The 23,602-nt window shown below is 46.1% G+C and overlaps 1 long non-coding RNA gene across 1 annotated transcript; it reads right to left on the bottom strand.

The window, feature by feature from the left end:
• Positions 1-9,506: 9,506 nt before the first annotated feature.
• LOC308424487 lies at positions 9,507-10,656 on the bottom strand. The gene is made up of 3 exons (XR_013975133.1): positions 10,542-10,656; positions 10,156-10,314; positions 9,507-9,773 (listed from the first exon to the last, which is right to left on the bottom strand). It is a non-coding gene; the product is annotated as an uncharacterized lncRNA (long non-coding RNA).
• Between the last annotated feature and the right edge of the window lie 12,946 nt (positions 10,657-23,602).

Below are 23,602 nucleotides of genomic sequence, written 5' to 3' on the forward strand. Positions count from 1 at the left end.
ATGAATCTGGTCTGCTGGCACTGCTTGTCGGCATGCTCAGGGCAAGTGGGCATGTGTTTTTATTACCCAAGCTGCAGTAAAGTTGCAAATGAAGCACAGGTGAGTGTTGCTGGAAACACGTCTGATTCATTACACACTTGATTTTTCAGTTACGGTTTTGATCAGTGAGTGCAGAAACCTTTCGCTGGTGCCAAATTTTCCTGACCCCCATATCTAGTTACACGATGCAGTTTAAGAAGTTAGACCCTCGGGGGTTAATTTTCACTTCAGCATACACAAAGCATTGGCAACATTTCCATCTTCACTGGCGAACTTGGTGAGGGTCAAAAAAAAAAAAAAAAAAAAAAAAAAAAAATGTACCTTGTTCAGGGTCACACGACTAGCACAGATAATGATAAACCTCGGGTCTCCTGCGCTGCGGAGTGTCAGCCACCTCCTCCCACCTCTTGCTCTGTAAGTGCTCTCCTTTCCAGAGCTCAGACTTCAACTGGAAGCAGAAAACCGGCCATCCCACGACGCTCGCCGGTCGCCCACATAGGAGCAAGCTTCGGATCTCTCCTCGGTTTGCCAAACCTTTTCATTGTTTCTATGGGGACTGGGTTAAACTCCATTAATGGAAATCCAACAACAAACATGACAATGACAAAGCAGAGAGAAAGTGGGGACAATGGAAGGAAATGGTGAAAGATTCCTGAGCCAGAGTGGAGTTGTAGAAGTCTACTTCCGGGAACACAGTCCTGGGACAAAGGCTCCTGATGCTAAGAGGTCCACACTGTGTAAGTGCATTCCAGTGTGTGTGTGTGTGTGTGTGTGTGTGTGTGTGTGTGTGTACATAGGGGTAGGTCAGAGTCTAACCTCAGGAGCTACTTATTATTCAAGTTGCTCACCTTGTGTTTCAAGACATTGGCCTAGATCTAACCAATTCCACTAGACTGGATAATCAGACAGCCTCAGCAACCTTCCTGGATTAGAAGACCACCAATATATCTTACTTTTTAAAAAAAGATTTATTTATTCACTATATATAAGTACACTGTAGCTGTCTTCAGACACACCAGAGGAGGGCATCAGATCTTATTACAGATGATTGTGAGCCACCATGGGGTTGCTGGGATTTGAACCCAGGACCTCTGAAAGAGCAGACAGTGCTCTAACCACTGAGCAATCTCTCCAGCCCCATATATCTTACTTTTAAACTGTGGGTTCTGCGGATTGAGCTCAGGTCCTCACACTTGCCAGATAATCGTTTACTGACTGAGCTATCTCCGCAAAACTTCTGCTGTTTGTTTGTTTACTATTTCTCTGATGAGGTTCTGGGAGTCAAATAGAAATCCTTCTCTTTTTGTTCCATCCTTGCACACAGCATTCTGCTTTCCAGTCCCAATTAAGCGACTGGGTGACACCGCATCTCTACAGCCTATATTTGAGATTTCAGAAAGAAGAAGTGTGCCAGAACAAAACAATCTCTGTTCTGGAAGTGCTTCATCTCCAGGGCAACTCCATGAGAGCCTGAATGGGGAGCAGGGGAGGGAATGGACAGAAACGGAACCTCATCCTAGGTGACCAGAGAGCCTTCGCCAGGCTGAAAAAACGAGGCCGTGGGAAGGCAGTGCTGGAAGTTCTGCTTAGTATCCTAGCTACAAGAGACGCCAGTGTCTTGTCAATTTGCCATACTACCCTGAAACCCCCTGACCTCTTCTGGTTCCAGTGTCTCCTGCAATGCACTGGGGACAGTAATATCCTGCCTCTCAAAGATGGTGTGACAACTCAACAAGCCCTCTGTATCATGAGTTAGCATCCAGAGATGGTCTCTTTGGGCCAGGGTTGGTGTACATTGACAGGTGTGGTACCCTGCCCCTCCCACAGCTTTCTAAGGAAGAGAAGAAGCCTTCTCTGTAGGCACAGGCTCCAATCTTATCATGCTGAAGGTCCACATTGTGCTCAAATACTAAGATCTTACAATTAAACTACACAGATTTTTCAACTTCATGTGCCCCTTACTCCATTATTAAGTCTTGAAAAAAAAAAGAGTTGCTACAAAGAAAGAGGCCGAGAGGAGAAAGATGGAGAAGAGGAAGCCAGTGTGGGACAGTGTGGGACAGGTCCAGCCAAAGGTACTGGTAACCAATTGCATCAAAAGAATCTTCTAAATGATTGAACAACAAAATGAACTAGCCAATAGTGGTAATGCAACCAGGCAGCCAGAGAGGGATTGTGGTCCCATATATCCTAACACTTACACACACACACACACACACACACACACACACACACACACACACATTTTTGCAACATTTTTGAGCCCTGTCTACATAGCAGACTCCATGTTCAGTGAGGCTGGCTGCAAACATTGACTCTCTATATCTGAATGGAGCTGAAGGGATCCCAGGCTTCCTAGGGCTTCTCTTGTCATTAGTCTGAAATTAACAATTTAAGGAGTGTGCATACTGCTCAGCTGTGACAGGCTGTCTCACCTGTCACTCACAGATTTACTTAGAGAAGAAAATGTGTATTGGTTACGTAGGAACTAAAATGGAACCCAGGGGTGCTTGTGAACAATTGTCTAGGTGAAGTTTCAGCACTAAGAACCCTGGCATCGGGTGGTACATGACCACACAAGCTTCCAAGCACCCCAGAAAGGCAGCATCTCACCACATCATCCAGGCAGCTCAGCAACCCAAATCCTACAACGGCTCAGTCCATCCTCCAAGGAGAACAGGGGAATCACTTGTGGAGACCTTCCTCAGCCCAGGCAGCTTTTCCTATTCTTTCTTCAGACACCTCCAGTTCTCTGCCTCAGAGAAGCCCATAGTCCACACCTTTCCAGAACTCCTAATCCCATTCAATGCAACCAAGCCCTTTGACCACTCTAGTGGTCAGATCGAAGGCTATTTTCAGGGGACAGAATGGCTGAAGCTAGAATAAGAGGGTGGGCTGAGGCCTGGGTGGGAAGAGCCTATGGAGGGAGGGAGGGCCAGAAGAGGGACAGACTATTGTTTCTGGGTGGAATTTTCCAGACAGGGCCACAGTCAGAGAACAAATGTGCTTTCTGAATTCTCACTGTAATTGTTTGTGACCTTCCCTGAGATGAGTTAAAGGACTCCCATACGCCCTTCCACCCCTCAGCCCCTCTTTATAAAATTGTTTTCCTGGCTTTTCAAAAATGAAGTTTGGCAAACCCTGATGGCCAGACTGTGGGCTGTGGAAAAACAATGCTTCTCCTTATGGCCCCAAATGGAGCCTTTGCAATTAATCCATTGATCGCAGTAGAAAACCCTATTGTATCAGGGCCCACCAGGAGAAAGCTGCAGCCTGCCGCAGTGTCTCTGCACAGAGTGCTCATTGAAGTCAGCCCCAAATTGATGGCAGGATGTGGCCCTCATCCCCTCCGAATTTAAAAGAGTCCAGAACATAATGACAGTAGGGCAGTGAAAGCCGAGGGAAGTGGGCTGCAAGAGGGGCAGGAGACTTGCCCCTGAGATCTGTAACAGGATCTATTTGTGTCTGGTGCTTAACAACAGCTTCTCTGGCTCTTGGCTCTGGGTATCTTCCACAGCCTCAGACCCTCAGCTAGTTTGCTTTTTGGGTTTTTTTTTTTTTTGCTACTGGTAAAACTGCCAATAGTAACATGGAATGTCCACATCATCTGAGAAACATCCCTACCGACTTTACCCTCTCTTCTCCCGACGTTCTTCCTTAGCTTCAGGAAGCTAAGACAGGCAGCGTGGGGACACTGTTCTCTTCCTCCTGGAGCTGTGCATGGACTTACCTGGCAGGGAAAATGGTTGAGCTTAGAGGAACAAAAATCCTAGCCTTGTATATGGGAAAACTTGACTCTTGAAGCATCTATAATGTCCTTAAAATAGGAGTGGTGACTTTGACTTCCCAAGATTAGATGTGAACCCCCTCTATATCCTGCTCTCGTATCTCCCTCTACAAAGGAGGACAAAGGTGATTCCTTTGCAAAGGAGGCATTCTACAAATATTACCTTCCCTTCCTACCACATTTGAAAGCACTGAGACTAAACCCATGCAGGTCAGGGCTTATCACTGGGGTATAAGTCCACAGGAAACTGTGTGGTAGTCACCAGTGACCAATTGTTCACCCCACTCAAGTGTTACAAAGTGATATTCAGGAAAATAAACTAGTAGCTGAGAGGACAAAAGGCTCTTCCTCTAAACTCTAAAAAGAATGACATCCAGAAAATTCAATGTCTCTCAAAGAACCAACAATGTTTTTGATGATGGAAGGATGAATAATCAAACATATGGATCACATTTCCGTAAACTGTGTAGCACCTAAGATCCCAGAGGGGAGGGAGGGTGCTAGTAAAAATGTTTTCGTGTTTTATTAAAACCTCAAGTTTCTGAGAACTAATTTTATGACTAACACACAGACATACATCCACTCACATGTTGGGAGATGGAGGGAGAGGGAGGGGGAGAGAGAGGAGGAGGCAGAGAGAGGGAGGCGGAGAGAGAGGGGAGAAGGGAAGAAGAGGGAGGGGGAGGGGAAGAGAGGGAAGGGAGAGACTGTCAAACCACCAAAGAATGGACAAGAAAAAGTGTTTCCTCCTCAAAGTTTCTTCCTTACTCCGGCCTGCCCCAATTCCGAGACTCTCACCTTAGTCATTAGAAATTCGAGAGGCCCCATGAATGTGGCTCCCAAGCTCTGCTCACTTCCTGTGTGGAGCCCTGAACTCTACTCTGTTTCAGTAGGAGACACCGCCCATGCCTCACAGGGAATCTGAGAGTCGGATGGAGCCTTGAAAACACACTGCTACTCAGTGCAGCGCCTTTGACTTCCTGAGCAGCCCACATATCCGTTCTTACTGCCCTCACACCATCCTGTGTGTCTCCGGGCAGACAACTAAGCCACTCTGTGCCCCGTGACTTATTTGAAGGTGGAATGGTGCTGACACTAACTGCGTCCGTGTCACGTGGCTCACGATGAAACCAATAAAGAACTAGAAAGTACTTAGGAGCAACTGTGTCAGAATTTACCATGAATGGAGATGTAAGAGAAAAGAAACAAGGAACAAGGGAAGGGAGGGAGAAACCGCCCATCGGGGATCTGCAATGGTGCTGAGATCGATGCTCGGTTCTTGATGTGGACTGTCCAATTTTCCTGGAGACATTTTTGAAAATGCAACCATACCCAAAAGGTATGAATAGCATTCAGTTCAGGGGGATGGTTCAGTTATGGCACTGTATGCATGTCCTGTATACAAGACCATACACTGAGGGAAACCTCTGACACTGTGGAAGGAGATGTTGGGGTGCTGGTGAAATGAACAGAGAGGAACTGGAAAAATTAAAGCAAGGGCCTCTGGATGGACGTTCCCCTGCTGTGGCCTTGGCCCTAGGCAGACCACAGGCAACCTTGGACCCAGAATTCACCACACAGTTTGAAAGATTTCTGACAGTGACAATAAGGTTATTGTGGGAAGAATGAAACAATTCGTAAAGCACCTTGGTCTACTCTGCAATCCACATCTGCTCCAGAGCCGCCCAACTGCTGCCCTCTGAGCAGACAGGAACTGCCAGTTAATGAAAAGGGGAAATCAGTAGGCTGCTTCCTCTGCTGAGTTAAAAAAGAGGATTTTTGTGGAGACCACACTGCACTCACTCATCCCAAGTGCATTTCCTCTCCCTGTGACATTGACAGTTGCCAGCAGCCAGCAGTGGCCCAATGACTAATTCTTCCTCCGGCATCAAGAAGCCAGACCTGGGCACTCTCAATGCCCAGATCCCCACTGCATCCAGGTTCTCTGAAACATAGAGGACGTTTTCAGATCTAGCTGTATCCATCAGCCACTAAAAGGAGACAGGAAAGAGAAAGAGGGAGAGAGAGAGAGAGAGAGAGAGAGAGAGAGAGAGAGAGAGAGAGAGAGAGAGAGAGAGAGAGAGAGAGAATACAAAGTTCTCTTCCCCATCCTGGCAGAAGCCAAAGGAAAGAGGCAGGGAGTAACTGTACCATCCATCCAAATGCTGCAGCTTGAAGTCTAAGCCAAGAGGGCGGTGTGTGGGAGAGGTGGGTGGCTCCTGGGCTGCCTCCCCGGGATGGGGGACAGCTCAGCATGAGTCAGTCCCCTCTTCTCCAAGTATCTCTGGTAACTGCATTCATTCTGAAGAGCCCCTTCATGAGGGAGCCTTTTATTCCTGCAGGGGCTCAGGCCCACTAGTGAAAGGGTAGTGTGTCATCAGTTTTATGACACATACTGTGGACAAAGCACCTGGCTACGCATGACAGAGCTCTGGTAGACAAGGACCAGGCACCAGGTCTGTGCCCAAGGCTGGATGAAGCTAAGTTCCCCCACTGACACAGAGAAGGGCTTTATCATTCAATCAAAGCCACCTGTCACCATCCCGAGCGTGAGCTGGATCTAAAACCCTTCTCTGAAGGCATTAAGCATTATGAGCTCTCAGACGAACAGTAAACCAGGCACAGTATTAAACAATTGATTTCTCCCCTACTTACCTCTACTTTCCCACTAAAAAATGAGGACAATGTCTACATCAGTTATGGGTTCTTTTGAGAACCAGAGCGAAAGTCGGGGCACGTGGTTGAAGGCACTGAGAACTGCTGCCCTTGCTCAAGCAAATTGTCTCACTGGTGCTCATGAAGGAACACTGATTAAATGCAGTGGTCCACAGAAGAAACAGACATAAAAGGAGGAGGGAGCTTGTTGGGAAGGAGGGGTTTGGCAGAAGAAGGCAAAGATATGAAAGAATAATGGGGGTATGATTAAAGTCTATTACCTCTCTCTCTCTCTCTCTCTCTCTCTCTCTCTCTCTCTCTCTCTGTCTCTCTCTGTGTCTCTCTCTGTCTCTCTCTCTCTCTCTCTCCCTCCCTCCCTCCCTCCGTGTGTGTGTGTTTGTGTGTGTGTGTGTGTGTGTGTGTAAAAAGTTGTGAAACAACCTATCATCTTTTTACAAAAATAATTTAGAATCTGGTTTGACTCTTAGCTCTGCCTCTGGTTCACTGTGCTTACTGGCACTAGGCCAATTTCTTAATATCTCAGAGTCCTAGCTCTGCTTCTAATTTGCTGTGCAAACTTGAGCCTATTTCTTAGCCTTTCTGGGCTCCAGCTTCATCACATTATGAAGATCATAAAACAAACTCAGTCTCCAAATTTTATGACAAAGACCATGTGATAACAAAACCTGCTTCCTTCTTTTTAAACCAAAGAAGATAATAAACATGCTCTTATTGCAAAGAGTAAATAACATTTAAAAGTTGCCTAATAAGCTGGGTCTGGTGACAGAGGTCTGTTATCACAGCTTCTGGGGAGGGAAACTCGGGAGGGCGGCATGTTGAACATGACCTTGGGCTAGAGTGAGTTTAAGGGTAGCCTCGACAAACTGTCAAAAAAAGAGCAGGCTGTGGATGGAGTTCACTGGTAGAGAGCCCTTGTTTATCACGTATAAAACCCAGTACAGAAAAAGAAGAAGAAAAGGAGGAACAGGAGGAGGAAGGTGGGAGGGGGAGGAAGAAGGAAAGCCTAATACAGTAGTTCGGACATGGACAGTATTATTATTAATAACCACTATGCAGGCAGCAACTGAGGGACTTCAAACATAATTAGTGTTTTGACTATAATTATCATTTTCTTCAGTACAGGCTAATCTCACTTAGTCTTTGACTTCTTTCTCATGAGATCAAGCTATGCTGGGGTTCACCCTTAGACAGTGGACTCAGAGTCACAGGAGTGTTCGTCCACTTTCCAGAGGTGCAGAAGTTGTATTATTGCTGCTAATAGAGGCACCACAAGTCTTGCTAAACATCCAGATTCTGAGCCACAGGCTATGAATGCAGTAGCTTGTGGTGGCCCGAGTGGTCCTCTACTGTTCCCCAGAGTCTCCAACTTACTGGAGTGATAGAAACTGGGTCCTGTTTACTGGTGCCATGGGGACCAGAAACAAAAATAAGCTCTCCCGTCTTCAATTCCATAGCTTTATTGAAGATGTAGAATTCCCTTTACCATACCTCCATCTTCTCATCTGAAAGCCATTGCTAACACAATAAAGTAGCATTGGCTACAGAAGAAATATATCCATAATACACTCAGGACAGCCCTCATCCATAGTCCCCACTGTAAGCATAGCTGTCACTAACACTGCTGCCAATTGCCACTTACATGGCCAATGAACACCTCCCCCCAATGGAACATAGTTGTTGCATAGTAAAAAACTTGAAGCACGTCCAGAAAGAGCATCTCTCCTCATAAAAGAAGATAACATGGAAGGAGTGTGTGTCTCCAGTACCCATCTCATCTGCTATGATAGGAGGTCAGCATCCTATAAAAGAAGAACAAAAGCTGCTTCCTGAGGAATCTCCAATGTGCAAAACTAGCAAAAAGAAGACCAAGACTAAGGTCGGTCCATACACTTTAGATTCTACCACAAGGCTATCTGGAGAGTATAAATGAAAGACAGCCTCTTGGACAAGGAGCTAAGAAACCGTAGTCTAGGCTCACAGAGCTTGGTGAAATGGGAATTCATGTTTTTTACAGATTTGGGCATTAGGTGGATCATCCTGCTAGTATCCTACATACCAGAGTAGAGAGAGAGACAGGCGGAAGGGTTAAGTGAGCGGTGGAGCGGAGAGTTCCAATGGACAGAAGACCCTCAAAGGTGTTCTATTTAGAGACCAGAACTAAGCAGACATGGCTCATACCTATACTCCGAGCACTCGGGAGGGCGAGGTGAGATCGGGGGTTTCTGGTCACTCTGGGCTCCATAGAATTCAACTCTACTTTATGAGAAACACAATCTCATTCTTAGAGCTACCAAAGATGCCTATTCAAGGGAGCAGTACAATAAACTCTATAAATATTTATGCTATTTCCACTTTGACTCCAGACATGGTGAATGTTTTGTTGTGTAGACTGTAGTTTGTTTGCTTTTTTAAAAAAGCAGGAAAAAAAAATCTTATTTTACAGCCCAGGCTAGCCAAGACCTCAGGTGGGTAGCCCAGGCTGCTCAAATAAGTCCTCCTGCATCTGCCTCCCAGGGGCTGGGATTACAGGCAAGTGATACCATAACTGACTCTTCTGATATGCTTGATCAGTGATTTTTGTGAAAATCTTTGTCATCCAAAAGTTTCCTTCACCTATCCCAGAAGACTTGGTGGCAATGATAATTAAAATGATAATCTCATCATATACTTATACTGAACTCTACCAGCCATGTCTTAGCTTTTCCTTAGCAGATAAGCAGATAGTAAGTCGGTGAGTACACATTTCCTGAATGCAGGAGTGATTCACTGCCAGCTTCATGGACCAGCAGAACTGGCATCATCTTAGCCATAGAGATAGCGTGTGCTCTGGGCCCCCTTTAATACTTGGCTTGCCCCTCAATTTTCAGGGTGGTTTAATGAGCATTTACAGTGTTCAGGCTTCCATGATGACAAAAACACAGAGCTTGAAAAGTAAGACTTGTGGCCATATTTCCTCTATTAATAAGAAGGAATGGGACAGAGACCCAGGGCTGTCTGAGGCTGAAGCATCTTCATTACAAATGCAGGGCAGTAAGCAGTCACAGACATCTCAGATGACATCCGTGAACATGGGATGTCCTGCAGTGGCAATCCATGAGGACAGAACATGGAGGAAAAGAACTTTTTGAGGAAACAGTCTGCATCTCAGTAATCAGCATCAGCACGCAGTGTGGACAATCAAATGTTGAGTTGACAGATGAGATATCTAAGTGGACAGCATCTTTCTCCCAAGACATACAGGGTGACAAGCTAGAGATCCTTAGTATTCTTACTGTAAAAAGAAAGAACCAAAAGGAGTAACTTCTCAAATTGTTTAAAACTCAAATCAGCCATGATTCATCTAGAGTATTGGTAAGTGCTTTTCCTCTTTTATGTCTAAACACAGCTTTTCTATTAGACCTTGCTTCTGTATTGTTTTAGAAGATTTGCCTAAGCCCACATTTTCAGTTTCTTACTTTTTCCCAGGGGAATATCAAGAGGTTTCTAAATTGATGGCCAATGCTATATTAAAAATTGAGAGTAGCTGTTCTTCCACCCTGCTTGCAAAAAAAAAAAAAAAAAAAAAAAAAAAGGCAAACAAGCAAAACCTGATCTAATCACAGCTCCGACTTCTTGAGGAGAGGCTCAAAGAGGGATCAGTTCCATTGTCTCACCTGGTGTCCTGCAGGGCCTTGGCTTTGGGGTTGAGGTCATTTTGCTTCTAGGCATCTGGGACATGGCATCACAGATAGAATCCATCTTGAACCTCAGTTTCCTCCTCTGTAAGTGAGTATTCTCAGAGTGCTTGCTCTGCCTAATTCGGAAAAGCTGTTCTGCAGATAAAAACAGGTGATGGATGAAGAAGCCATGTTACATTTATATGGAGATAAAGATGATTGTATTGTGTTTTCACCAAGTTTCTACAGTGTGTAAGCATAAGATAGAGATAGAGAGAGAGAGAGAGAGAGAGAGAGAGAGAGAGAGAGAGAGAGAGATTGAGAGAGAGAGAGAGAGAGAGAGAGAGAGAGTTGTTATATGGGATAAGCACATGTGACATTACCACAGATTCAGGAAAGTCCCAGAATTTACAGGATGAGTCAGCAGTTGAGAACTTGGCAGAGTCTGTGATTTAGTTCTGATCCATATCTGAAGTCCATGACACAGAAGAGTGGATACTGTGGTTCTAGTCCAAGGTTGGTTAGCCCAGGATCCCAAGAAGGGTCATTGACGTACTATGAATATGAACATGAAAACCAAACAAAGCTAGAATTCTTTTTCTCCCCTGCCCCTTTCTGTCTAGGTCATCTCTTCAACTGACTGGAGAAGACTTAGCCACATTAGAGAGGATAATCTGTTCGACTCTGTCTGCCAAATAACCTGTAGTTGTCATCTAGAAACATTATCCTAGAAACACTTAAAAAAAAACAACTAAAGACAGATACAGGCACCCTGTGGTTCAGTCAAGTTGACACACAACTATAAAAATATAACAGCTACAAAGATTAAACCATAAACTTACTAGGAAATCAAACTTTTGCCTATTCCCCCCCAGTGCCTTCCATCTCTAGAATAAAAACCTAGCACACAGTAGGGCCTCAGAGCAAGCAGAATGCATGAACAAACAAGGTGGAAGAGATGGAGAAGAAAGACAAAAACTCAAAACCAGAGGCAGAAAACATACTTTGCACCACTAAGCTGGGCACACTTAACAGTTACATAGTTAGGCATTGTTCTCGTTTTCTAGTCTGGAATCTGAAGCCACTCTATAACTTTGTAAACATCTTTTGCTCACTCCTTACAACGTGTAATTTGTCATACCTTGTTTGTCCTGTTATTCTTGACCCTTGTCGTGAGTTGAATGGGGCCAAAAAGCCTTGTCGGCAGGAAATGTATGACAGTTATTGTATCTGGAAAGGGCTCTTTGAAGGTAGAATTAAGAATCTCAAAATGAGATAGTCCTGGATCCTGGTGGGGCCTAAATCCAATGACAAATGTCCTTATATGGGTGGTGAAGAAGGCAACAGGAAGGCAGAGCTAAGTAACAGGGATGCTCTGGGAGTACTTGAAGGCCAAGGCCAAAGTTCCAGGAGCCATGGAAGATAGAAAAGGGGCAAGACTCAGGCCTTTCCTCAGAGTCTCCAGTAGGAAATAAGCCCACAGACATGTTACCAGCAGACTCTTCTACAAGCTGTGAAACAGTCCGGATGTGTCATTTTAAGCTACCCAACTGTACCCTCATGAGAGTAGTCAGAAAAGCAGTGTGCCTCCCCACCCCTTGCCCCAACCCCGACCCTGGAACTAGACTGAAAGTGCATTCCACAGAGTCCTTCAGAGCTACTATCTAAAGGTACAGGGTCAGAGCAAACACGTGACAGGCCTTGGTAAAGAGCTAAAGCGAATCACTGCTCAGATCTCCCGGAAGGCTCCAGAGCAGAAGGCGGGACCCAAGGCTCTCTGCTCTTCTGTCCTTACCAGCACACAGTCCTTGGAGTAATGTCACAACAGTGAAGTCTATGTTTCTTCTCCTGCGGGATGAGCAGGCAAAGGCACCTGTCTCCCAGTTTATGAAATGACCTGGGACTGCTTCTCAGAGTAGCCACCAACTCAACAGGACCCCAACTGTAGGAAACAGGCTGATGAGGGGCGCAGCTTTGCCCTGCACCCATGTGCTAGCAGAACCCTGTTGCTTCACACTGATTCCTCACACTTCTATCGTCGACCCAGCCCAGCTGTGCTTAAGAGTGCTGCGGGCCTGGGCCCTGCTGTGTGAGAGCAGCGCCCATGGCCCTTTCTAACAGGGTAAGGAAGCAGGAAGCTTTGGCTCCACACTTGCGGCAGGCTCCTCCCTTTCCTTAAATCTGCTTTGTCTTCTAGCAGATGCCCGTTCTGGTACCTAGGAGAGAAGCTGGCAAGTCCTAAGTGCGCGGACGCCACCCTTCTACCTTGCTTCCCAAAACCAATCAGAGATGCTTGCGTGATGCATTCGGTTCTGCGGGTGGCAAACACCCGGGCCTCCCACAGAGCTGAGCCCAGTAAGTGTGTCATTAATGGCGGCTGCTATTTGTCCCTCACCGAGCATCTGTGAGCGGTTGCATGATCCAAGTACCAGAGAGCTCTGAGGGAGCATGCAGCCTCCTAGCCGTTCTCCATGTGAAATATAAAACAGAGAAGGAATTACCTGTGGCTGCACAGCAGGTAAATTCTGAATTAGGCCTCTGCTCACAGGCTGCTTGTTCCCCTACCCGACTTCTCCTCAAGCCCTGGACACTGGCAAGAACATCTCCTAGTAACTGGTGCCCGGGGCAGCCTCACCACTCAGGGGGCCCTGGGGGCCTACTGGGGCTCAGCAGAAATGTGGACAGATGGAAGAGATTATAAAACTGGGCACGTAGGAAGCGGTCCCATTCCAAAGCAAATGCATTCTTGCTGTGCAACTCTGACACTCATATCCTAAAAATTGTTATTTAATGTACTGTCCACATCCGAACGTGACTCACCTTCTGAAATGGAAATGGGTGGTTACCAGCTAGGGACAGGACAGCACTTGTTGGTAGCCCCACACGCAGTGTTGACCTCAGGTTGGAGGCCACCCTGCAGGCTAGGGGGACTCCATCACTGCGGCCTTGGCCTAGGAGAACCTTGACCTTGTCACAGCTGGATTTGTTTCTGATCCGGTGTGGCAAATTTCTAAATCTTGGCTGTGGGATGACATTTGCTCCTCTCAGAAAAAGAGCAGGGAGCCCAGCAGGTTCCAATTGACTCCAAAGGAGAAGCAGCTGTGGGAATTGTGCAGCACACTGATTAAGGAAGTTCATTTGCAGGTTGTGGTTTCCAGTGGATGGGGCCCCTCTTGTTCCTGGCCCCACTCTTGGGCTGTCAAAGAAACCTTGGAAAATCAAAATTGCCTCATCCACTCCTCCAAAGCTAGAACTCAGACGAAACAGGAAGGATCTAGAAATAATAGCATCCGCCTTATAAGATGCTCATAAGAGCTTGACACTGGGGTCAGTGCTTCCCAAACGTGACTTCTAGCTCGTACACTCACCCGGCAAAGCAGGCCGTCCTGGTCTGACAGAAGGGGTTATGCAGACTGTGGATGACAACCAATGCTTTCCACCTCAGAGTTACTTCACTCATTCTTGGAGCAGATGGTAGATTATCTTCCAATCCGTCCACACAGTCAGCCCTCTGAGGTTGATGTCACGTTTGACCCCATTTAATAGAGAAGAAAACTAAGGGTTAAGTTTTTTCGCCAGATGCTCTGCGGTTTGGGGATGGAGCAGGAGGCTTTAGTGCTTTCTCTGCCGCTCAGATCCAGGTCTTTCTGATCATGAATCTGTGACGATCGAACATACACTATGTGCCACCTGCTCTTCTTACCGTTTCGCGTGTCGCCCCTTCCGTCTTCACGTGACCCCATGCTATGTGCTACATCTTCATGCTTCTGTAAGTAAAGCCACTGGGGTTCAGTAATAAGGAGAAGCAGTCCTCAATGCAGGCCGGGGCCTGGGGGTGGGGGGCTTTCTCTAAAGCCAGAGTGCTTTCCCAAGTCTCATGGGGGGCTCATACTCCTTATGTTTCTGATCTTCTGCCCGCTGCTGTAATTTTATCATTTTTAGGGAACCTGGCTCCAGGCTTAGTGGGGTCCCTTCTGTCATTCTTTCCTACATCAGCCTTCAAACACTGCTGTAAAAACGCATTTGAGATTTGAGCCATACCGTGTAAGCCACAAACAGATGATTAATTTAAACTGATGTTGATTTTATAGACTATTAAGAGTGAAATGAGTTTCATATATTTACTAACTTAAAAGAACATGAAGTTTGTGCTTTTTAAATTGCTGTAAAAATGATTAGTAGGATTTTCCCCTTATATAAAGTTGGAATGAATCGTACCTTTGACAAGGTAAACATTTCCAAATAGGGTCTCCTAAGCCTTGCAGATCTCTAAAGCAAAGGGGAAGTGGCACACGGAAAGGGGACAGAGTGGGGACTAAATTGCATGCCTTGTCAATCAACCCTGAATGCCACTGGAGGTGTCTGCATACCCAGCACTTTCTAGGGCCTTCCAACATGACCAGATCTGTTCAACTGAGTACGTGCTGTAAGTATTCACCAAGGGCTTAGGGTCGTCAAGAATGAGCTCTAGGGGAGCTAGAACTGACCTGGCAGAGGATGAGAAGGCCTGAGGAACTGTGCAAGCAAAGGCACCAAGGACGAGGTCAGGCTCAAGGGCCATGCTGAATAGAAGACCCCAGAGTAAGGGATTTGATACACCTAGGGCAGAAGTATTGCTGTTCCCACTACGACTGACAGTCGGAGAGCCCTGTGATGTTTTAGGCCCACTGTCCCATTTCTGCATGTTTTGTGAACAAAATACCAACAGCCCACTTTCCAGTATATCCTTCCAAAGGTGTTTTACAAGAGCAGAGGTAGTTGTCTCTCTCTAAAACAGAGGGTGTGTTTAAATATATATGTTTGAAAGTTCAGGTTCCTTAGCTCAAGAATCTCCTCTGTAGTGGCCAGTATTCTTCAGACAGAATTAACTGGATCTATGTGATCTTCTGAGAGGTTCTGTTGGGATGGATCATGTGGCCTGAGATAAGAGTCCCATGGTGAATGTGCCTGCAGGCTGGAAAGTCAGGAAAAGCAGTAGCTACAGATTGTTAGGACAGAAGCCTCCGGATGAGGCAGGAGCTAACAGTGCAACCCCAGGCTGAAGCAGAGAACCCATGCATCTATTCTGTTCTGTCCAAGCTCTCTGCCTAGTAGATGGTGCCACCCACATTCAGGGTGCATCTTCCCCAGTGAGTTACTGAAAATCCCTTAAAAGACACACCCAAACATGTGCTCCAAGCAACTGTGCAGGCATCTATATTGGTCAGCTTTCTGCCACTATCACAGATTACGTTCAGTGATCAACGTGTGAAAACAAAAGGCTGGTTCTGATTTAGCCCATAGGCAGGCATACCCAGTCCTTAGAGCTCTGATGGGGCTGCCGAATGTTGCAGCGAGGAACAGATAACAAAGCCTCTCACCTCATAACTAAGAAAAACAAAACACAAAGGAGAGGCTTGGAGAGTTCCACAGTGTCTTCTCAGAACGTGCCCCAACCACCCACAGACTCACATTAGGACCCACAGCCTCAGCAGTGACCAAAATATCAGTGAGTTTTTCCTGAGCCTCAATTCCCATGACAAAGACTGGCTGAGCATGTGACGGTTGGCTTCTGGCTGTCAACATCACTAGACTAAGGAACGCTGCTAAGTTCAAGCATTAGATGGCCCTCAAATGTACCTGTTCGGTCTGGTCTTCATGGTGGCACTACTGAGAGGTAACAGTGACAGAGCAGCCATGGACCAAGCCATCAGCAAACGGCCTAAGATTGTAGACCCTGAAGAGCTCCTGAAAATCATGTGCTAAATGCATTTCTGACAGATCGCATTCAATCCTAACGGAGATCGGGGATGTGTTTACTGTCTACATTTGGTCCTAAGAAAGAAAACTAGAAAGCCAAAGGGCTCAGTGTTGGCTCCTGAAACATCATTAGCCTTGGCTACAGAGTTTGAACTTCATGTATTCAAACAATCTGGGAAGCGTTTGGAACAGGAAAAGAACACACGGTAGAAGCCTTTTCAGAAAACTTCTCTGACTCTGGAGTGTTCCATCGATGGAGCAGGGAGGAAATCCTGTTAGGAAACAGGCTAGTAAATATTAGGAGGGAGAAGTAAGATTCAAGATGGTTTTGAAAGATGGGCTAAATGTACCCACAGTGGAATTTCACAAGCCTAAATGTCAGGCCCTGGACCAGACTCCACCACACCGATGACTCCAGGAAATCGCTGTGAGATGTGACTTAGCAGTGCAGCCCTTGAGAAGGAAGCCAAGAGCTTCCAAGGGGGAGGCAGTTAGGGTGGGGGTGGGGAGATAGGGAGTGGGGGTGGAGGATGAGTCAACAGAGGGTGTGTCTTCCAAAAGAATCCTCGACTTTGTAGAATGCCAGTGTTGGAGACTGAGGAAACCGTGGGGATCTGGCAAACTGTGTTCATGTAGCTACTGACTAATCTTCCGGTGCTAGCTTCTCTATCTCTCTCTTTTATATGCACACCTATAGCAAGCCTGTGGGGCTATCCATGCCTCCTGTTGTACAAGTGAGAAAAGTAAGGCTCAGAGAACCTTGCCTAAGCTCTCCTAGGTAACGAGAGATGAAGCTGGAACTCAAACTCGGGCTTCCCACCATTTTGAAGGCCATTTCCCTAAGCAACATGATATCTCCGTATCCTGAAGAAAGCCAATGACATGAAACAGGTTCAGGGGAAGCACATAGATCAATAGACAGGAGTCAAAACACTAGTGTGTAGGGGGGCGCACGGGGGGTGAAATCCTAAGCATGAAGCTGTCCACAGAGAACCCACAAACACACCTGTGGACTCTGTGGCTCTTTGGGGACCAAAGAGTTAGAATCTTTAGTAGGACAACTCCCCTGGTTTGAATAGAAAACCCCAGGTGTCCTTTAAAACCAGGCCCATACCCTTCTCCTACATGCCCTCTGTCTGTATAGGTGTACCTCCTCTGTGCACTTCTCATCCATCCTCTGATTTTACTCACAAGGACATAGGCTGTACTCAACACATCACAGACTCATGGGTGGGCGCCGGGGATGCTGAACGAGGATAAAGAACATTAATAAATGAGTGAGCAAGTCCCAGAGACCCAGCAAAGGAAATCTAGGAGAAGGATGAGGAAGCAAGGAGAAAGGTTTGCAGCTGCTTAGCACTTCTGGTTGGTCAGGCAGCTGCTCCAGGGACATGTCTGGAGGGAGCAGGGACAGGAAGAAACAACCTACCTTGGGCAGTTAATGTCTTAACATGCTGCTCTTCCCTGGAGTCACACTGATGGGAAATGCAGGTGTCCAGGGAAAACCCACTGTTTCTCAGATGCTCCAGGACAGAATGCCAAGAACAAAACTTACTTTTTTTTTCCCTCCTTGCACGGAACAAAAAGGTAAGAAGGAGGCTTTGAGGGCACCTCTTAGCAGGCCCAGGGAGCTTATGCAAGCTTTTCCTGATGGCCCAAGCTCTCTGGAAATAAGCCTTGTCTGATACGCCAGACGTGCCTCAGCCTCTTCTCAGTGCAGCCTCCCTGTGTACCTGTTCCAAGCTTGATGCTCTTCGGGCCCAGTGTTTGGTGACACCTCTTAAAGTATAATGCTTTATGTTCAGGAGGACAAGAAACTCACTTGCCACCTGAGCCTCTGCCACCCAAAGCAGGAATGTAAGAGGATGTACAGGTGGGAACAGAGACCTGCACCCAGACCAGTCCGAAACTCTCCGCTTCCTGAGTTGTGAGCGCGTTCAGCAGACTGTCGGTTACTCTTGAAAGCCTCAGGAATAGAGTGCTTCTTATTAGTTCTGTCATCCTGGGCATAAAACTTTATAGCTAAAGAGTTATTACCAAATACAGGAATGGGCTGGGTGTGCAATATGCTTGGCACAGGCACTTAGGGACGAGGGACTGGAAGATGCTAAGACACAGGGCCTGGGGCTGTCAGGAAGTTTCTTTTCTAGAGAATTGAGCACCAGGAAGAGCTCAGCTAAGCTTCCTTGTCCTCCAGGAGGTATGCAGGAATCTCCCATGCAAAGGACTGGGGAAGGAGTAACTTTCCTCAGGGTTCCTCAGTCTCTGAGTTTCCCTCTCTCAAAGCATAGCACCCCAATTGGTATCTGCTTCTGGCGGCTTCTGTTACCCACAAACTATCAAGTTGGGGGCCAAATTCCTCCACTGCTTACTTGAAGCTACCTTGCTGCCCAGCGAGGGTTGAAGGAGTGTTTCTGAGGAGAAGATCCCGGCAAGGGCACAAGGCCAAGCTAAAATTCCTACCAGAGGCAAGCAAAACCTTAGCAAACAATCTGAGGCCCGGAGGCTCCCAGTCCCAATGAGCATTTTAACAGCAAGAGAAAGAAAGTCTGGACTGCTCCTCCGTGTCTCCCCAGCATTGAGCACGAGAAAGAGAACAGACTGGTTCAGTCAGCCACCCCTGAGGCAGACAAATAGGCCTGACAGGATATACTGTACTGTAACTCTGAGGGGCTTGAAGTGGGGGAAGGGAGGATCCCAACCACTCTTTCCTCATGAAAGTGCACCCTGAGCCTTCTAATTAAGTTTCTCGATGACCTCACGGTCACCTCCTTCTCCCTCCTGCCTCTCCCTTAGACAGTGAGAATGAGATGGGTCTTTTGTAGATCTGGCTTTCTGTACTAAAGACGGGAGTGTGGGTAGGGGGCAATCTGGTTTCCTGGACTTTATGGCTCCACACCCTGTACTCAGACCCCAATTTAAGTTTGCATAGGGGAGCTCCGAGGGGTAATTACTGTTCCTGGAGCTTTGAAGGTCAGTTTGCTCTGTGGCAATAGAGGTGTCAAGAGGTAATGATTAGCATTAATAATGATCCTTATTAGCAGTGGGGCTTAGTTCTTTTGAAAAGGCAAGTAGTCCCACAGTGATTTCCCAACTGCTGGATTTTTTTTTTTTTTTTTTGTTCTTAAGAAGGGCATCACCATGGCAGTGTGCTATGGAACTGGGAGTTGCACCATGGACCTCCTGAAAGATACACCACTTCTGGTCACAGATGTAGAAAAGGCACTGGCAATAATCCCTGTGAATGACACACTTGAAAATTCCTGGTCCTGCCTCTCTCCCCTGAGCTACTTTCTCCCTAATCCTCCCACAAGGCACACTGAGCGTCGTGGATTCCTTTGAGAATGCTTTGGACACACAGTAGTCCATCCACACAGAAGGCTTAATTTCACTGAGACACATCTTCCCATCAGGTACCCCGCGGTGGCTCTCTTATGTGCCGAAGATGCTCCACACTTGCTTTTGCAGTGCAGGTATCCGTCTGTCTGTCCTCTGCTGTGCTGGGAAGTTGCTGGGCCTTGTTGTCAGTTGGTTTACTTCATTCCTTAACTTAATTTGACAGAATGAACCTCTTCCATACTTTACGCCTGCTCGAAGCTAAGGGGAATAACAGACTGACAAGATTTGTTACCAGTGTGACCACCCGGACACCTGCAGGCAGCTTGCATCTCCAGAACTAGAACACACCGGGGATCCAGATTCTTTGGGATCTTTTATCATTTAAATTATGTTGTGGTAGCTCCCAGGGACTAGAACACCAACCACTGAGCACACATGGAGAAACCCATGGCTCCAGGAGCATATGCAGCAGAGGATGGCATTGTCTGGCATCAATGGGAGGAGAGGACTTTGAGCCAGTGAAGACTCCTTTTCCCAGTGTAGGGAGCACCAAGGTGCTGAAGTGGGAGAGGGTGGTTGGGAGAGGGAGCACCTTCATGGAGGCAATGGGAGGGGGAGAGGGAATGGGATTGGGGGAAAGGTGATAACATTTAAAGTGTGAATACAAGGAATACTTATTTTAAAAATTCTGTTGTGGTTACAAATGGGAACGGCGATGCCTCTGTGTGTTTCCTTCTCCTCTTAGACACACCGGAAAATTCTGAGACCCAAGGCAAGCCAGGGGTAATTCCCACTCCTTGACCACAGAGATTTATCCGGGGCATGCATGTGCCAATTACCATGTGGCTGTGGGGCTTTCCTACCTGATCTGCAGAAACCAAACCCTCCTTGGCTCATAACCGTGAAAATGGGAACCAGCACTGCATGTATATGACCATCCACTTTTCTATTACACACTCCAGCCCACACTTGAAGCCCACACAACATCAGGAGGCAAACCTGGAGCACTGACAACTGACCACACTGCTTGCCAAAGGTAGGAAGCTCATCTGTACTATAGTGACTTAAATGAAAACGCCCTCCATACGCTTGGATTTTAGAATGTTTGATGCCACAGTTAGTAGAACTGAGTAGGAAGGATGAGGGGGCGTGACCTTGTTAGAGAAAGTGTGTCCCTAAGGGTGTGCTTTGATGCGTCAATAGTCCACAGCAGACCAGTCTCGCTTTCTCAGCCTACTGCCTGAAGGTGAGGATGTAAGCTCTCAGCTACTGCTCTAGCATCACGTCTGCCCAGCAGTATCATGCTCCTTGGCATGTCATGGGCAAACCCTCTGAAACTATAACCTAGAATGCTTTCTTTGGTAAGTTTCTTAGGTCATGGTGTCTCTTCACAGCAATAAAACAATGACCATGACAAGGAATATCAAAAAAAGAATCTGGATGGAAAATAAGTATGAATACCCACAGGCACAGTGACACCCGCCCTGGGTTGTACACATGGAGCTAGCTGCCTGGAAGGCTGGATCCACCCATGCCCCTCTCACCATCTACCTGAACATAAGCTAGATTGTCTGAGTTTCTTTGACTTGAACATACTGGCCATCAAGAAATAATAATACCACTTCTTTTTTCATTCATGTCCACCAAAACCCATAAATATTTAATGTAAACATTTTATGTACATATTTAATGTAAACAGAGAGTAAACATGATCTTACTCTCTGATATATTACTTATTACCACAGTCAAGGTAATCTTTCATTATAGTTTCTTCAGTGGGACAAAGTGAGTGCAATTCACCCATTTTAGAGATAGTATAACTGAGTCTCCAAGAAGCAGAGAGACTTGGGTCCCATAGCTATTACAGAATGGCAGATCCTAAGCTAGAGTCTCTATGTCATTGTATTTCTTTGCACTAACAAGTCATGGATATATGAACTAGAAACAAGGCAGTTTGATTAGTTGGCTTCCTGAGACTTTCAGCATTTCCTGTTATGGTTAGCAAAGCCCTTCCAACAAACACATGATGATGCCTTTCCCGCAGAATGCCTGACAAGAGCAAACTTAAAGAAAGGAGGTTTTCTTTCGACTCACTGTTGAAGGGCACAGTCCCCCATGGTAGAAAAGTATAGTACTCAGCTTCTTTCTCCTTTGTATTTCGTCCAGGACTGTGCTGCCATCTTAGTTAACTCAGTCTAGATTCTACCCCGAACACGAGCAAACGTTTGTCTCTTAGTTGATTTTGTCGAGATTAGAGTATCTCAGATCCTGTCTTGCTTCTAAGGGGATGGGCGTAGTGTATGTCACCTTTACAGCTTCACACAGTGGCTTCTCAGGATCTCTTTGCAGAGAATCTAATCCTGCCATACATTTCTTGGCTTCAGCAGCCCCCAGGAACCTTGATGTAAGCTTCTGTGAGACTAGGACACTTGGTACGGTGATTTGAATAGAATGCCCCTATAGGCTCATATATTTTAATGCTTAGTCACCAGGAAGTGGCACTACTTGAGAGTTATTAGGACATGTGGCCTTGTTGGAGTGGGTAAGGATTTCTTGGAGAAGTGTATCACCAGGGGTGAGCTTTGAGGTTTCAAAAGCCAAAGCCAAGCTCAGTGTCTCTCCTCTTTCTTCCTGCTGCCTGTGGATCCATATATAGAGATCCCGGCTTCTCTCCAGCACCATGTGTTCCAATGTGCCACCATATTCCTTGCCACGGTAACAGTGAACTAAGCCTCTGAAACTGTAGGAAAGCCCAATTAAATGCTTCATTTTATCAGAGATGTCACACTCATTGTATTTCTTCACAGCAACAGAACACCTACTAAGGTACTTTCCCAGAAGAGGCAGAAGCAAAGACAGAGGACACTGCAAAAGGTTCTGCTTTCATGGGCAGAGATGTAGATGGGAGATGGGAAGTTGGAAACGACTTCCATAAAGCCATACAAAACTAGTCTTAAATCTGGACCAGCTTCTAATTGACATGTTGGGCAAGTCAGTACATATCTTAATTCTCTGTGAAGTGAACACCCTCTTTGAAAATGTGTGTGTTTGTGGTGCATGTGTATATGTTGTGTGTGTGTGTTTGTGGTATGTGTATGTTGTCTGTGTATGTATGTGTATGTGAATATGTGTATTTGCAGTATGTATGTATTTTGTGTAGATGTGTGTGTTTGAATATGTTTGTGGTGCATTTGTGTGTATGTATGTTTGTGGTGTATTTGTGTGTGTTATGTCTATGTGTTTATGTGAATGCATTTATATGTGTGTGTTCTGTGTGTGGTATGTGTTTGTGGTATGTGTATGTCTGTGGAGTGAGTGTGTGTGTGTGTGTGTGTGTGTGTGTGTGTGTGTGTGTGTAAGCTCACAAGGATGTCTGGCATATGGTAAGTACCCAGTAAATCTTAATTTCCCCTTTTCTTCTCTTTGCCTCATAGGAATAATCATGTTTTGTTTTCCCAGTAGAATTCTAGAAGGAAAGAGCTGTGTGTGGCCCAAAGCTAGTGAATACACACTAGCCTTCCTAATAGTGCCCAGTACCTTCTCAGACCCATGCTCCTCCCACCTCTTCTGTCCCAGTTACTTCTCATCCTTCATCCAAATCTCACACTCCCAACTTCGTCCAAAGGATATTTTTATGGATGATTAATTTGCACCTATGCTTAGCCTGAAAGAATGCTTAATGACACCCTTTCTAAGAGAACATTGTCTTTTTCAACAGAGAAAATGGAAGGAAAGGAGGCTTGAAGATGGACAAAAGAACACATAAACTATAAGAGACTTACTGTCTTTTATATGTTACATGGACTTTCCCCAAGAAATATATTAATAGTCACAGAAAAAGGCTAGAACACAGCAGACACTGTATCCACCGAGTTCTCTGTTTTTAACATCTTGCCCTCATTTTCTTTTTTTCTCCTATGATCAAAATGCTTTGTAGCCTTCAAGGCTCAGCATAAGATCCTTTGAGATTAATCAGCTGATGTGTTTGACTCCTGCCAACCCTGGGTGCTGCAAATACAATGCTAAGCAGGGCAGACACCTAAAGAGCTCCTTAGAGGACTGTCAGGGACACTTTACTTCCTCTCAAAGTACTTACAGATTCATTTTTGGCTTCTTAAGATGTTCCTGTGTATCAAGCCTTTGTTTAAACTCATTTTGTAGCCTTGCTGGACCTGAACTTATTACAATCCTCCTGCCTCACCCTCCCAGACTCGTGTATGTGCCACCAGGCCCATGTCCATTGGTTTGTTCAAACTGTTGATTGAACCCGGGACCTTGAGCATGCTCTACCACTGAGCCGCAGCCCCAGGCCTGGGATTCTCCTTAAACGTGGTCTTTATCTACTCCTATAACTGTTAGTACTGGT

The sequence above is a fragment of the Micromys minutus genome (assembly GCF_963924665.1).
Source record: "Micromys minutus genome assembly, chromosome: 9".
In the NCBI taxonomy this organism is placed as follows: Eukaryota; Metazoa; Chordata; class Mammalia; order Rodentia; family Muridae; genus Micromys; species Micromys minutus.